Source organism: Phasianus colchicus, chromosome 4, assembly GCF_987193195.1.
Source record: "Phasianus colchicus chromosome 4, bPhaCol1.hap1.1, whole genome shotgun sequence".
NCBI lineage: Eukaryota > Metazoa > Chordata > Aves > Galliformes > Phasianidae > Phasianus > Phasianus colchicus.
In genome coordinates this window covers 60,666,871-60,682,764 of record NC_143439.1, presented here as the reverse complement: position 1 = coordinate 60,682,764, position 15,894 = coordinate 60,666,871, and the positions used below count along the sequence as shown (strand labels likewise).

The 15,894-nt window shown below is 37.2% G+C and overlaps 1 protein-coding gene across 2 annotated transcripts in view; it reads left to right on the top strand.

Annotated features, from left to right (window-relative positions):
• Positions 1-15,894, top strand: part of C4H4orf50 (chromosome 4 C4orf50 homolog) — a 72,578-nt gene that overhangs the window by 36,582 nt on the left and 20,102 nt on the right. The window contains exon 15 of one of the 2 annotated variants that reach the window (XR_016466211.1): positions 3,932-3,985. The gene's annotated coding sequence lies outside the window, so the exon portion shown is untranslated. Of the gene's footprint in view, positions 1-3,931; positions 4,100-15,894 lie in introns of those variants that run through there. The other variant, XM_031588688.2, reaches the window with a different exon arrangement.

Genomic DNA, 15,894 nt, shown 5'->3' with positions numbered 1-15,894 from the left:
TCCATCCATCCATCCATTATCTATATTCTGAAAGAGATTAAAACATTGATCACACAGACACCAGGCCATGGTGCCATGTTCATTTTCACCCTCTCAATATTGTTCTTGTGATTTCTAAAGATGTAGGATCCTTGGTATTTTGGGACTGCTGCAGTTGAACACAGCATTATCTGTTTAGGACCACACCATTAAGAAATCAACTTCTAATTTATTGCTTAAATTATAGGACTGCTTGATAGCCTGTGACACAAGCTGAACTCATGTTCAATAATTAAAGTGAAATAAAAGACACTGTTACATGGCCCAGATAGATTAGGTGTTCTTTATTTAATCCTGTCAGTCAGCCACAGCTGTTAAAATTTATATCCTCATAAAAGAAGGTACTTGTGTTGCTGTAGGTTTTCAAGCTAAAAGCAATCCATGCTGGAATAAAGTATATATCCAGAGCATATATTACTCAATAAGACAAGAAATAAGCGTCCATAAATTATATAATCAGAAATTTATGAGGGCATATGCTTACACAAATATGACTTTTTGCCATATTGTTACAGAGATTTTTAACAGTTATAAGAAGGAATTTGATATTGAAATCTAATGGTCTTTATATTTTAGTTTCTAACTAACTCCTCTTAGGCTTTTGAAAACATCTCCTAATTTACTGAATTTGATTATACATGCCCATATATAATCATGTACAGCCAAGATGTGGATTCTTGGTGATTTAAAATTATGCTTTTATTCAATGCAAGCGTCCAATTGAAATACTTACCCATGGGAGAATATAAATAAAGTAGATGAAGAATATCAGGATTGTTTAGCTTTGTATAGCAGTTGAACTTTTGTAAAACTTGGCAAAATAATAGGAGTGCTGAAAAGACATTTAGTCACACTGGGCATTAGGAAGATGCTACTGAGTTGGCTGCTGTGCCACTGGAACAGCATAGTCCTCATTCACGTTGTAGGACTTAATGGGAATCCACAGATATTAAATGAATATTCCCATTGGGAAGGACACTCTTCTCCTCCTTTTTGTGTGGAAAAATCAATATCTCATCAGGGAACACTTCAATACAGAGTATTTTGAGTGAGCATATGATAAATAATATTCTTATCTGCACTTGGGATATAGGGAAAATAATTTTCCTGGTATAATGAGTGATAAGTAGAACAAAGATCACATGGGAATAAAATGTAGCTGTTAGATCCATTTGATAATTTCCATCTGGATGGCATTTGCTTCTCTCTGTAAAGGGAATGGGAGCTGCCTATTTCTGGGCAATCTGTTCAGTTTCTTTTACAGGAAAGGACAGTTGAGCTATTCCTTCCATATGGGCATACATTATTACATCTAACAAACATGTTCATCTCTCATTTTAGCCAGACCCTCTAAGCACTCTTAATTCCTGGGTGGGTTGGGATGGGGATTGAATATCCTATTTTCTTCTTGTTTCCTCTTCAGAAAGCAATAAGGAGTGGAGAAGAACCACATTATTCTGTATAATTAGGTGCTAGTTAGTTTGATAAAAATAAACTTTACTTGAGGGAGTGGAAAGCAAGATAGCTGTAAGGGTAACAGTATAATCATTGCTTCTCTTGGCCTGATGATGCTGTATGAACACAGGTCTGCAAGTTTAGATATCGTGGGCTTCAATTCATGCTAGCCCTGTCATAAATTAACCTGGTTCTGTCTTAGTTCTCACTCTTCTTTAACAGAAAAATATTCTAAGGGTTAAGAAAATCACCATAGTTGTTTTGGCTAACCAGAGGGGGGAAAAAAAAGAAAAGGTCACAAATTAAGAAAATACTACAGATAAGAATATGGTGTTTTGGGATTGCACCTCTCCCATCCCTCCATTGCTAGTGACCCCTGGATACTGGCTGTTCTCTCTTTTTTGCTTTGGTTTAGCTTGCTGAGCATCAGGGAGTTTGAGTATTGCTTTACCACATCCAGCATCCTATGGACACTGCTGGTCTTGGTGTGCCTGGGCAGCTTGACTGCAAGCACATCCACAGCATGGTTTGAAGTTAAAGCAGCCTTTTGTTGCTGTCACTGATACACATTTGCACAATCATTGAAAGTTGTCACTTGGCATCAGATCCATGATGCTATTTTTAAAAAAGGGTGGGGATAAAAAAAAAAAAAAGATATGTGGAGTATACTTTTTGATCTCCAGAATTTCATGAACAGCTCTTTTGCATTTTCCATGTGAAATTCAATCTCAGCATGTTGGAGGCCTTTGTTCCTTCATAGCATACAGCCAGAATTAGAGAGCTTCAGGTGGGTTGAGTCAGACTTGGTAAATAATGAGACAGCAAAACACTTTGTGTGTTTGGGCTGGGAAAGACATGTGCAGCTCTACAAAGCCTGGATGCCAAAGGGCTTATTGGGGAAAGCAGAAGAAAAGGGTCAAAATGAAGAAACAGATGCTGTCTAGGCAGGAATTCACATTCATTTTGTTTACTCACCTGGCTATTGAGGAAACGCCATGAGAAATAACATGTGCTTTCAGCTGCTGACCTTTTTATAAGACTGTGACAAATACAAAGCTTTGTTTTCCACAAAGAGCTGATGTGTTACTGCTACGTCACTTCAGTTACAGCTGTGGATTTTCTTCTTCTCTGGAAGTAGCTTTAAATGAGACAGAAGTACTACCTGATTTGCTAGCACAAATTAAACTGTCAGCTGAGTTTTGCTTCCTTTGCCACAGTTCTTAGAACTCTCTTTTTGCTCTTTAAGATTTGATCCAAATCGATCGTGGCTGTTTCATTCCTGATGTGTGTGCCACATTGACTTGGCCAATATCTAACCCTTCAGCAGTTGTTAAGGGGAGCAACATCATTAAGAATCTATTTTATGCCTTGAAGCCTTTTTTAGACCTTCCTATTTCAAGATGATATCAGCTACTGCTAGCAAAAGGGGTGCTGGGCTGCAGGTGGTGTCAGTGCTGGGATGAACAGGCTGTACCTGAGTGGTACCTCACACATGCTTTGGACATCTTATCAGCAGTTGAGGTCCACCATTCTGCTTATTGGTGCAGTTATTTTAGGAATAATTTCCTAAAATTCTTACTTGAGTGGTCACATCCTTCTATATTCTACAGGCATGTACTAGGAAAGGCAAATTTCCATTTTCTTTTTTAAATGTAACTTCTTGTGCTTACAGAACGAGAGCCTGCTTGTGGATAGAATGGAAATGTGCTTGCAGACAGAAAAGGAAGACTAAAAAAAAATAATAAAATACAGTAACTGAAAGCAGTTACTTAGAAGTAAAGACCAGGGCAGACTGATAGTCTCCAAGGCCTTGATCATTTACAGCTCCATGAATTCTTGAAATAGTATCAGTTTGAATTCATTCAGTGAACCTTGATTAAGTTGTCAAGTTTCTCTTTGAACCCGTATTAGACTTCTGCACGTTGCTCTTTACTATGTGCAGGATGCTCACTGCCTGATTGCATGTTTTGCCCAGAAGCTGTGATGCCCCATTCCTGGAGGTGTTCGAGGCCAGGTTGGATGGGACCCTGGGCAGCCTTATCTGATGGGTGGCAGCCCTGCCTACTGCAGCGGTTGAGCCTGGATGGTCTTTAGGGTCCCTTCCAACCTAAGCCTATGATTCTGTGTTAAGAACCACTTTGTTATTAACCAATGGCTTTTGTAGTGTACCTTGGCTCTTATTATTCGTGGTTTCCCTTTCCTCTTACTTGCACTTGTACTCAAGTATCAGTCTTCACTGTGGAGCATCAGTTTTACAGAAGAATCTATCTACCAAACAGTGACATTGTTTACTGATAGCTATTGTACTCACATTTCCAAAGTCATTTCAGGACATATGTAAAACAAAATTTTTGAATAATTCTCAAACCTTTCTACTCCAAAATTATGTGCTTTAACAGAAATCACCACTTAAAATTTTTTGTTTTCTATTTTTTAGGTGAGAGAAAATGTTCAATGGACCAATTCCTGAGGACAGACAAAACTTTTGGAGGTATGACTGATATTACAATTGGAGTCCCTTATCAGAGCTTATAAGGTAAATCAGGCAATTATAGTAAAAGGGGAAGGTGGAATAAATTAGAAAACAAAAGGATACCATTTCTTTTTAATTCCAGGTAAGTGCCTCTACAGGAAATATTTATCATGCCACCCTCTCCTCTGTGAAACTCCAGACTACTTTTATGCTCTGGAAATCCTCAACCTCACAAATTAAGTGCAAAGTGAATTTTCTCTCTCTCTCTCTCTCTCTCTCTCTCTCTATATATATATATATATATATGTATGTATGTATGTATATAAATGAAATGAGAATCACTTCTTTTTGGTTCTTTAAAGCTGTGTATGCACAACTAGCAACTTTAGGATTCCTCTTCCTTTTTTCAGTAGCTGTCAGTTCTGAAATGAACACTGAAAACCAAAGTATTTATGTCTTTAAGACTTATTTATACCCCCCCAAAATGGCAGAATGTTCATTCCACTGTTGATTATTATGGAAAGCAGTAGCTTTTTCAGGTTGAAATGTTATTCTCTCAGATTCCTGCACTGAGAAGTTAGCAGCTACTTTTTCAGATACTGTCTTTTTCATTTTTTCTGCTTTGTTATTATATCTGCTTCTTTTAATTCACTACTTTGCTGCTAAAGTTTTCTTTCCTTAAAATAATCCTATTACCATGTGCAATTTGATGAAAACAATTAGACTGTATAGCTAATGGTAGAAGACTGTGGCTGAGATGAACAACTTTGTTTTGCTACAGCATAGAGATAATGGGGAAATTCACAGTATTGTTGAGGAAATACTGGTACTGGAAATATACATCCCTATTAAATCAAAGCATTAAAGCAAATGCTGAAATCATTTTGTAACTTCAGTACTGAACTGGCCAGTGGGTTGAAAACTGACTTCATTTTAAGGACTCAGGTGAAATGTTATGCTAAACTGAGAACAATGTTGACTTTCCTCACAAAAAGGGAGAAAACTCCAACATCTGCATTTATGCTCTGCTAGTGCTTTGAGAAGCTAATGATAATAGTATTCTGTGTGGATTTCATTTTTTCTCCAGGGATCACTTTGCCAGTTGATTTGGTCTGTGTTATTAAAACAGTGTGGAAAGGCAGCCAGCAGTTCAGAGAGACCAATAGATGATGAATTAGGATGTTGCAATATGGCTTTCATTGCAGGATACAAAATAATAGAATTTTAACATAAATGAACTGTTAACATTTTGTCTCAAAAGACATTACATATTTTTAACTTTTTTTTGTTTATTTTCATTTGGATAGAGAAAACTCTGCATGTTAATTTTTAGTAGTGTTAATTTTCAAATAGAGCATGTTGCTCTTGAAACACTCAATAAAATCAATATAGCCATTTCTGGTGACAAACACAGATTTGACATTTTTTGCACAGTGGTCACTGACACATAATCTATCATGTTGCCTTACCAAAAAAAAGAAAAGAAAAGAAAAGAAAAAAGGCCAGCAAACTAGGTAGAAGTGTATTTCATCAGGCATCAGGATACTTCTGTATTTAACTATTTAAAAGTGCTTTTCACATTATTACTCTTATTTTATTAAAAAAAAAATTACTTATATTTCCTATTCACAAAAAATGGGCTGAATTTCTAGCTCATTATTTGTTTTGGGTCAACACTTGGACTTTGACAGGAATTGGAGGGGTTGTACACCATTGCTCAGATATCTGGTTGGAAAAGACCTTAAAGATCATCCATAGTTCAACTATCCACCTATCACCAATAGTACTCACTAAACCATGTCCCTCAACACAAAATCCAATGACTTCTAGTCATTCTGCCATTTGAATTTATGCATGTATTACCTGAAATGACTTATGACAAATTTATACATACATATATGTATTTAGGAGCAGTTCTTCAGGCTGTTTTAATTAGTCTTTGAACCGGGTACTTCATCATATTAAGAGAGATTTATTATCACACGTGGTTACCATATGTCTGTATCTAGTGGTTATTGGTCAGCATTTATACTGTGGTGCTCAGGAGAATTTTTTTGCAAGCAGAAATTACAATTTCATGGATGAAGCCCTTGCTCAGCATTACCCTATCAGTAGATCCTTTGTTCAGTCCCCATGAAATCTATTGCTTCCTGAGCATTACATTGTACCTTGGCATGCTAAGCTGAAATTTAACCCAAATAACCCAAGCTGAGTTAAGTGGGCTGTAGATGTAGACACTGACTTAGAGGAAAATTTGGCTACATCAGAATGGCCTCAGTAAGAGAGTGACAACCAAGAACCTGAGGCATTTCACTTATGCAGGAAACACCAATTTGGCTGGAGGAGTTCTTATGGCTTTCTGTAATGCAATGTACAGGCAGGACAAGCTGGCAGTTTTCTATGAAGGACTGGAAATGTGTCTTTGGCTTTAAAATGGAATTAGAGTTGCCTGAGTGTTAAAGGTGTTCAATTATTTAAAGGTGTTTAAGCAAGTCTGTTACCTAAATATGCATATATGGAGAAGGGTAGTAAAGAGTAGTGAATACAGGACTTAGCCTAATATGGTTATCTTGGGTTTTTAGTTGTTAAATACACATTACTGACTCTGGTTGCCTTTTGGCAGTCAGTGGTAGGTGGGTGTGAAAGTGAAGATTTAATGGGACAATTTCCAGTCTCTCTTGTGAACATTATGGCTATGCCAGGGTCAAAGAGGTTTTGCATTGTTTGTCTCCAGCTATGAGAGAGAATCTGCTTGCCACCATCTGAGTCTGTTTAAACAAATTGTAATAAAGCAGATGCTATGAAACATAGATCACCCTTAAATATCCACCCAAGACTTCATGACTACCAAAGGCAAATATCTATCCTATTTTAAATCCTTTAAACAAGTCATGGGTTCTATAGAATTGTTTGAGTTGGGAGAGGCCTTTAAAGTCCATCTAGTTCAACTCCCCTGCAATGAATAGAGGTGACATCTGAAGCTGGATCAGGTTGCCCATAGCCTTGTCCACTTTGAATGTCTTGTACCTTTTCATTTTTTTGCATGCTTATATACAGATGAGGAGTTGTGTAAGTCTGCCATGAATTCAGCAAGTACAAGGTAGCTCAAGTCTTTGTTGAATGACATTATTTATTCTATTAATATTTAATGTGGAGGAACCAGTGAACTGCATAATTTGATAGAGATGTGTGTGCTGCTCCCTGAACACCTCTAATGCTGTCATGCCTTCTTCACTTTTCAGAAGCTACATAAAAAAATAAACACAAAATACTGTGTTCTGATAAAAAGCACAAAGCAAATTAATAGTATGTGGCAGTGCACACGTTTTTTTCCTGGCAGTTTTTCTATAAGTTGCTTGGGACCTCACCAGGTCTCTTAGCCTGTTGGCTGCTCAGGGGCTTCCTGTCACTCTCAGGTTTGTTCCCAGGACACAACATGACATGGGATGTGCCTAAGAGATGCATTTTCACATCTCGTGGGATCTGCAGTTCTCCCCACAGTGAGCCAGTGAGCCCCTAGCAGACACCAAGTCTGTCCTGACAAGCAGTGGGGTGAGACCAGGTCACTTTGCTCTTGGTAGCATTGTTGCTGATTAGGCTTTTTCATGCTTGTTAGATTTGAATGCTGACACATCTTTGGAGTCTATTATGGCAGCTCTCCAATGACATCATTTGCAGTTATTGCTGTAAGTACACTGAGGTTAGGTTTATTTCTCTGAATATATTCTGTGAAAGCATCACCAATACTGTATTGCCTGATGTCCTTTTCCCCAGATGTCTTAATTGTGTCCTATTATTTGCTTCTGTCTGTGAGCTAAAAATCCATAGCCCATTTGACCTTTTACTCTTCATGTCAGTGCCTTGCATCTGTCCTTAGAAATTCAGTAGCTTCTCCCACTGGAGATACTGGCTCCTTTCTCTGCCTTTCTACCTGTGTGTCCTGATGGTAAGAATATGATAAAGACAATGGAAATACCATAAACCATATGGCCATAAGATAGATTAGATTTAACTTGCCCCTTTGGCCCCTCCACCTGGTCTCTGCTCCCAGGGACTCGTCCAGAACTCCACAGAACTCCATGCCACTGAGCTGCAGCTGTCATTAAAAAATACAGCAGGTAGGATAATTTTTTTCTATTTCTGGTGAAAATCCCACAGATAAAAAATCACTCTTTTGTGGGTTCTGTGAAGGGGATAAGGCTCTCTCAAAAGCCATTATATAAAAATATTTTTACGTCAAGGATAATTGCTAAAGTCCAGAATATTATTGTATTCTCTCCCAAAGGGGAGAGAGAATTTTTTTTTCAGTCTGATACAACACTTTTAGTTCCTTAGAAGATTAAAACCATAATATATAGTCTAAAGAACTAATTTAATTTTTAAAGAACTTTATGACCTTTTGTGAGCTCTTTACAGTAGGATTGCAAATGCCAAAACCTAGAGCAGTGAAGCCATGAGGTTCTTGGCTAAAATAATGATAAATAGAGAACAAAGACTTTAATCAGTAAGAATGTAAAAAGACCTGCATTTCTCACAGGTAAGCTCCTCTGGGAGCTAACCAGTCTGTATATTACATACCATACAAAGTATTACAATCTCTACTGCCTCAACCAAATCCCTTACAAGTCAAAGGACTTACTTACTTCAACAAAAAGCTTCTTCTAGTATTTTACCAAAAAATATTGCTTAATGAGTAGCACTGCAGAAATAGTTGTAGAAAATTTACTCATTTTACAATTAATACATCTTCTCTTTGCAAACTGTCTTTAAAAAACAACAACAACAACAACAACAACAACCATGCAGCATTTCAAATCAGCATTCAAATTGCTTGCTTTATAGAAGTTGAGCACCTGTTGTAGGTGTAGGAGAGAAGTCCTGTGGTCTGAAGTTCAGCCTTGCTCTGCAAAGAAACAGCCCACTGCCAGCTCCTGTAAGATGGCTTTTTGAGGAGTTGTGTACTTCCATGTGAATTACAATCTTGACATTTATCCTCTGTGTGATCCATGCTAGTGCCTTTCTTGAAAAAGCATCTGCAACTCAAGTATATGCATGTTCTCATAAGGAGACACTTAACTACTAAAGAAGCTGCAAAAGTTTAGTGGTGCATTACAGTAATTCAGCAGAAATGCTGCATTTTAGTGCTTTTTTTTTTTTTTTTTTTTTTTTTTTAACCAGAACATCTGTTTGTGATTCCTGACTAGATATCGTGTGTCTGGTGAACAGTGTTTCTGTGTTGTTAAAGGCAAGTTCCAAGTTCCAAGCAGATGCAGTTGGAGCTGGGATTAATTGTAAGGAAAGTGAGAGTCAGTGGTGTTTGTTTTCAGTGTTAAGAGTCAAACCTCCTACCCTGGATAACACAGAGATATCTGGATCTGATACATATTGATAAGGAGATTACCGGAGAAGAGTGATAAAAAGTAACTTCCAATAACCTGATTAAGACCTGTTTTTTCACTGTAACATGGACAGAGTGTTAATGATGACACAGTAAAAGAGAACTCATAGATATGACTTTGAGAATTTAAGAAAATTCATGTGTAAAGACTTATGGGTTGGAAATACAAGGAGATCAAAGTCGAGGATCTTTGGAAGCTTTATTAGGAATTTTTTTATTTCTCTTACTGAATAAAATAGTTAGGATATTGTGTATAAATGAAAACTGAAGAAAAATACTGCTTACAAAGAGTATATCTGCTAAGCAGATCTTAGTCATGGTAACCACATGTCTTGAAAGGTGATGTTCCTGCACATAGAAAGGAGAGTGAAGAGATTTTTCAACAAGAATCTCTGGTGTGTAAGATGCGACATCTGAGTCTGTCTTTGGGTTTTGTTGTGAAGTTATTACACAGCGCAGGTAACTACTCAGAGACCTGGACAATTCTGCAATATACACATCCTGGAATGCAAACAGCAATAATAAACACTGCTGTTATGTGCCCTGCATGCACAGGTTGACATCAGCTGTGTAATGATTTCTGTTTATTTAAATGTTTGCACTGATTCAGTTCTTGAAATGTTCCATAATGCTTTTGAAAAACGACTCACCCAGCCCTTTGGCAGGGAACTCTGAGCTCTGGCAGGTGCCTTTAGCTTAAAATAATAAATACAGTAATGTAACTTTTATACATGGATACTTAGGTGACTGTTAACCATGGCAGGAGTTTGGAACTTGATGACCTTTGATGTCCCTTCCAAGCCATTCTATGATGATTATTACATTCATTCTGCTGTCTTTTCTCCAGAATTCTGCTAGTTCCTCCTGGCCATGCCCCCATTACGTGTCTGCATTTTGTGTACAGGTTGCACTGTGTATCATCACAGGAACAAAATCTGTTAGGCTGCTGAGTTATAAACATGACACAAATTTACCCATTTGAAACACAATCTGGTTCTCTTTTGAATTTTTTTTTAACTTCAAAATAAGAATGTGAGTACTAGCAATATCACACAATTGTAAGCAGCATTAGTCTTGGTGACAGTGCTGACAAAACAAAAGGAAGCAATCTTGATTCAGACAAACATTTATGCCATATTCTAGTCACTTCACCTCAATGAGGTGTATCAAGGATAGATACAGAATGAGCAGTGAGAGAAAGATGCAAGAAACATTCTAAGCTGCAGGAGACTGAGAGCTTGAGCTTTCTTAGCTTGCTACTCAGCAAGGGATGGAAATTGTTCTTTAAACTTTAGCTAAGAGATATATACCTATATTAATTGTAACAAAGGTTTTACCTATAATAGGTGGAATATGTTTAGATGGAAACCTAAATTTATTTTGTGGGATTTCTCTTTAAGATGAATATGAATTTATATACCATGGTTTATTCCATGTACCATATACAGTGTGATTCATCTCTTACCAGATTGGACCTCAATTATTTTAAGAACAAGTTAGTGAATTTTAATGTGTGTGGAGCCAAATTACAAAGAAATTCTAAGCCATAGATGGATGGCTTGTTCGTATACATCCATCTCTAATTGTGCTCTGTACTGAAATGTTTAAAATTTATCTCATAAAAAATATATTTATTTGTTTCTAAATAAGTATCACAGAATAGGAAGTTCCTTTAGAAGGAATTGTTGTTTGCCAAAACAAACAAACTACCCAAAGCAACCAACTAAACAAACAAACCCTTTGCCAAGAACAAAATTAACAGCAACTAAAACAAACAAGGAAATTTTGTAGCCAGGTAATTTTCAGCCATGTGGTCTTTGTTCTTACAATCATACAGCCTCAAAAAAGATGACCAAAACTTAGTTGCTTTTAACAGAGTATTAAATACTTCCTTGCTCTTATTAGCAATAAAATTCCTGTTGAAGTAAAAATTAAGCTATAGATCATGATTCTGGTGAGATCAAAGCTTGAATGAATACACAGGCAATTTCCGTCTTGTTCATGATGCTATTCACAAAACACTCAATTCATATCCTTTACACATAAGCAGAGCCTTCTGAGAGCCCTGCAGCTTTGTTTCAATGCTGGGAGCATGCTGCACTCTGGTTTCAAAACCACTTTAATCTGGAGGTGACAAATGGGAGAGATTAATGGCTTCAATTTGGACATATGTGGCCAAGTACAATATTGATTCTTTAGCAAAGGCAGAGCAGGCTTGATTGCTTGGGATTTAAGAAAGCAAATATTGACTTGGTTAATGATCATAATACACATTCTTACTTAAGTTAAAATATTTTAATATCATTACAGAGATGGAAATACTCTATGCACACTTTAATGCCACATGACTGAAGTTGCCTAAATGCACGTTTAAGGATATAATGGAATTTTACAAACTTCAATAGGAAAAAAAATGTAATTGGAAGTCTAGATTATCTGAGAGTTAAGCAGGTATTTAAATATGAAAGTACTTTTTACATCTTTGTTTTTGTAAGGGGACAGTTAAGACACAGAGAAGACAAGTGACTTTCCCAGTGTTTGCCAGGGTCTGAGGTGGATAAAGAAGCTGAAACCAATATTCTTCGTTAGACCCAAGGGTGACCTACAAAGCCACCCTTAAAATGCAGACAGTGTCTCTGCATTGCTACTTTTCAACACAAATTTTGGTGAGGGAAAACACAGAGAATTTGCACCACCAGGGATTTTTACTAGGCATGCTTCAGATAATGTACTTTAGTCTTCTAGACTAGCTTTATTAACAAAAAGCTTCAAAACCTTTAGTATATAATATAATAATTTATGAAAGGTTTAGGCAAAACTTTGATACATCTGTGGATATTTTTTCTTGTACTTGTGTTGCTTTTAAAGACTGTCTCTTTTCTGCAGATGATAAGAGATGGGCTGGTTTTCAAAGGAGAGTTGCAGAAATGATGTTGATACACTTTAATTGCTAGCTAGAAAAACGCCCTCTTTAATAAATCCTTTTCTGAAGTCTATTAAAATAACAGGCTTAGAACACAGGAGGGTGCAAAGAGGTGGAAAGAACTGATGTACAATCATATTAGCTGGAGAAATTAAACGTTCACTTTCAAAGGGAATTCAATGGTGTTGGACTCCTGAGAAAAACTCTTCTAATTTCTCTTATTCTCGGAGCATAGGAAGATTTTTCCTTGAAGGTTTATCTGAGTCTTGGAAAACTCATCACATGTGAAACCACCATCAAGAAAAACTAAGCAACATTTAGACCTCTGTGACAGTGTGACATACTCAGCATTTTTATAAAGCAGGTCATTTAAATATAGCTGTTGGGTTAAGGAAGGCAAGTTTTAAAAATCTTAGCTAAAAGCTTTAATATATCAAAGAGAAATAAGTCAGAGTGTTACAACTGTGAAGCTAGACATATGGCGTGATGGTTTTTGGGTTGTTGTCAATTATGCAGTTTGACTGAAATTAAGTAGAACTCTTTTAATACTGGGAAAGCATGTGGATGGAGCCAATAAAACTAGTTTCGTTTTTTTTCCTATTACTCCCTGCCCCCAGTCTTACACAGGTATCTTTGAAACTGATTGCTGGAAAATGGCTGAGGACTAACAAAAATACATTTTTCACTGGACCTGTGAAAACCTATCCTTTCTTTCCTGTGTAGAGATATCAACAGTAGCAATTTTTATTTTTTTTTTTTAAAGCCAAATACTTAAGATACATTATTTGTTAGCTAAATCACCAATCGTGATAAATCAAACAAAGCTAAAAAACAACTAACTAACCAAAAACCTGAAAAATTCCAGCTGTCCTCTGGATGACAGTATTATTCAGTCCAAGAATCTCTTAAGTTACTGCCTTCTTTATGAGCTACAAGGGCAAAAATGCTTCTCCATTTTGTGTCAAGACTACAGTGATGGAAGATCCTTACAGTGGATTTAGTTCATCCCTGTCAATTCCTCCACTGATATTGGTAGGTTTTTTTTTTTTTATGGTGTATGGCTTTGAGGCAATGCATTTTGAAGCTCAATTTCCTCCTTCCTGAAAATAGAAAAATAATCCTGTTGCCTCTGGGAGAAAGAACTGGCCCAGAAAAGAATTATATTAGCATGACATATATAAAAATAAAAAATAAAAAAGGAACTTGCTCAAGAGAGAACAATGAACATTTATTTACTGTCTCACAGAGACAGATTTTCATGTCTATATGGAAGGTTGCTGTATGACTTATATGCTACTTAAGTCTTGCTTGAAGCCCTGATCTGAATGAGAATTTCTTGCCTGCCCTGGATGTGAGGCAGTTAAAACCTGCCCACGCCTTTCTGATGTAAAACCATGCATGCATGCTCAAGCAGTTTGTGCAGTAGTAATGAAGGAAATGCAGGCTAAAACTAAACACGTGCTTGTCATTCTGAATGTGTAACGACACTCCAGCAAAGGAAAAAAAAATTACTGCTGTTCCTCACTATCTCTATCTACAGTGCATTACTATCATGTGACAGTGATCCTCGTTGTGTAGCATTCACCCGGCCTGCATCCGGAGCGATGTCTCCTCTTGTCTGATGAGAAACTGTCAAGAAAAGTTTGAAATTTTATTGTGACATGTTATGAACTTGTAGTAGACTTCTGCCAAGCTCGTCTCAGTTGAATGAAAGTTAGCAACCTCCTAAGGAAAAAAAAAAAATGAATACAGGAAAAGAAAAATGTTAATTCTGTCCATGATATTCCATAAATTGGCTTGCTAATCCTGAATTTGCTTTTTAAAATTGTATATAATCTGAAAATTGAGCCAAGAACTCTAATAAGATGGTATTAATTTGATCAACCATACTGTGAAATACACAATGGTCTTTGGACTTTACCAGGTAGTTTGCTAAACATAAAATAGAGAAGAAACAAGTTTAAATGATGTTGTCTTAATCTGTTGTATCACACACAGTAGTTTAGAATTTAAAGATAAATGTAGTTTGAAAAGATGATAAAAAAGAATAAATATAGCATGATGAGTAAGTATGGCACATATGAATGTCATAGACCATTCATCTTTAAAGTCTGCTATTCAAGGCCATAAATACAGTAACTCAGCTATCAGCTCGTCTCTGCAATCAGGACTATGCAGGTCATAGAGAGGTTGCTATAGTAACCTTTCATTAACAATGCCAAGATGCTGAAGGATATGGCTAACTATATAAATAAAACAATTGAGAGGAGTTTGCAACCAGCACCTTTGTTAATATTGTGCTTAATTCCATCAGGAGAGCACTTAGTCTCATGTGGATTAGCACTGAGCTTGAGGAGTGGGAGAAAGGCTGACAGTTAAAGCTAAATTTGTGTGGCCACATGAGCTTCGTCACTGAAGTCTGCAATTCTACCTTCAATAGACAGTCCCAGAACTGAAACCATGTGTGAACTCCTGGGAGCAGATGTTTGGGTATTTTGAACACAGAGAAAAAGAAAACTCTGTGAAGCTGAGAGAAGTCCAAACAGTTAAATACAGTTGTGGAAGTACATGATTTTGTGTTATGTGGACAGGGCAACTAATTTGAGAAATATCCTTTGAAGAAAAGGATAGGTCAGGGCATGGTTAGAGAACAGGTGAGATTTAATGCTGGTCTGTCATGGGGACCTTTATTGTTGACAAATGAGAATTAGTGTGTGGGAAGAAGCAGCCAATTCCTGAATTGGATTTGCCTGTGTGGTGAAGATTAGCTTGAGCCCAGATGAAGCTTTGCAGTATTTGGGTACACAGAGGACCCATGTGCACTCTCTAAAAGGAATAATCCTAATATGTAGCTTTTCCTATAGTGAGGAAGCTTACTGTAGGAGTTGCTTTCTTCTACAGACCTTCTAATTCATGGCAGCTTGTGAGAACTTTCTGGTTTTTCCCCTATATTGTTTCCTTTTAAATATGGCCTCATGGTTCTAAAGCGAAGGAGAGAGGCAGGAATGGAGGCACAATAGTTGCGAATGCTCCGTTTCCATTGGAAACCAATCTAAAAATACTCTGTAGCTGCAGCTCAGCTGTGCTATCACTTCAAGCTCCTGGCTAAGACTGTGAAAGCACTCACGTCTAAGCCAGAGAAATAAAAGAAAGAGTTAAAGTTGTAGTCTATCATGAGCCTGCAGTCCTACAAAGGAAAGCCCTCATTGCTTGAGAAGGATACCAGAGCTTTTCTTTTTTGTCTGGTCCTACTAAGCCAGATCAGTTTTGTGACTTGCTTTGTTGAGACTGAGGGCCTGAGCTCCCATCCTTACAGCCTTCTGCAAGGGAAAGTGGGGAAGAAAGATTTTTGCTTCAGCAATTCCATTTGCATTGCTTTCCTTCCCTTCTTCCCAGCATAAAGGTGGCTTTGTTCAAACTCAAGAGCCAGCTAAAGAGTTTGGCTGTGAAATGAGCTCTATTCAGGAAAAGAGGAAACGAGTAGAAGACACAGCTTGCAGCTGCAGAAACAAAGCTCTGCATGTGTCCTCCTCCAGGTCACCCACTGAAGATGACTTTTGCATTAGCCATTAGCCAGCTGCAGACCAGATAATGAGGCTGTAGTTG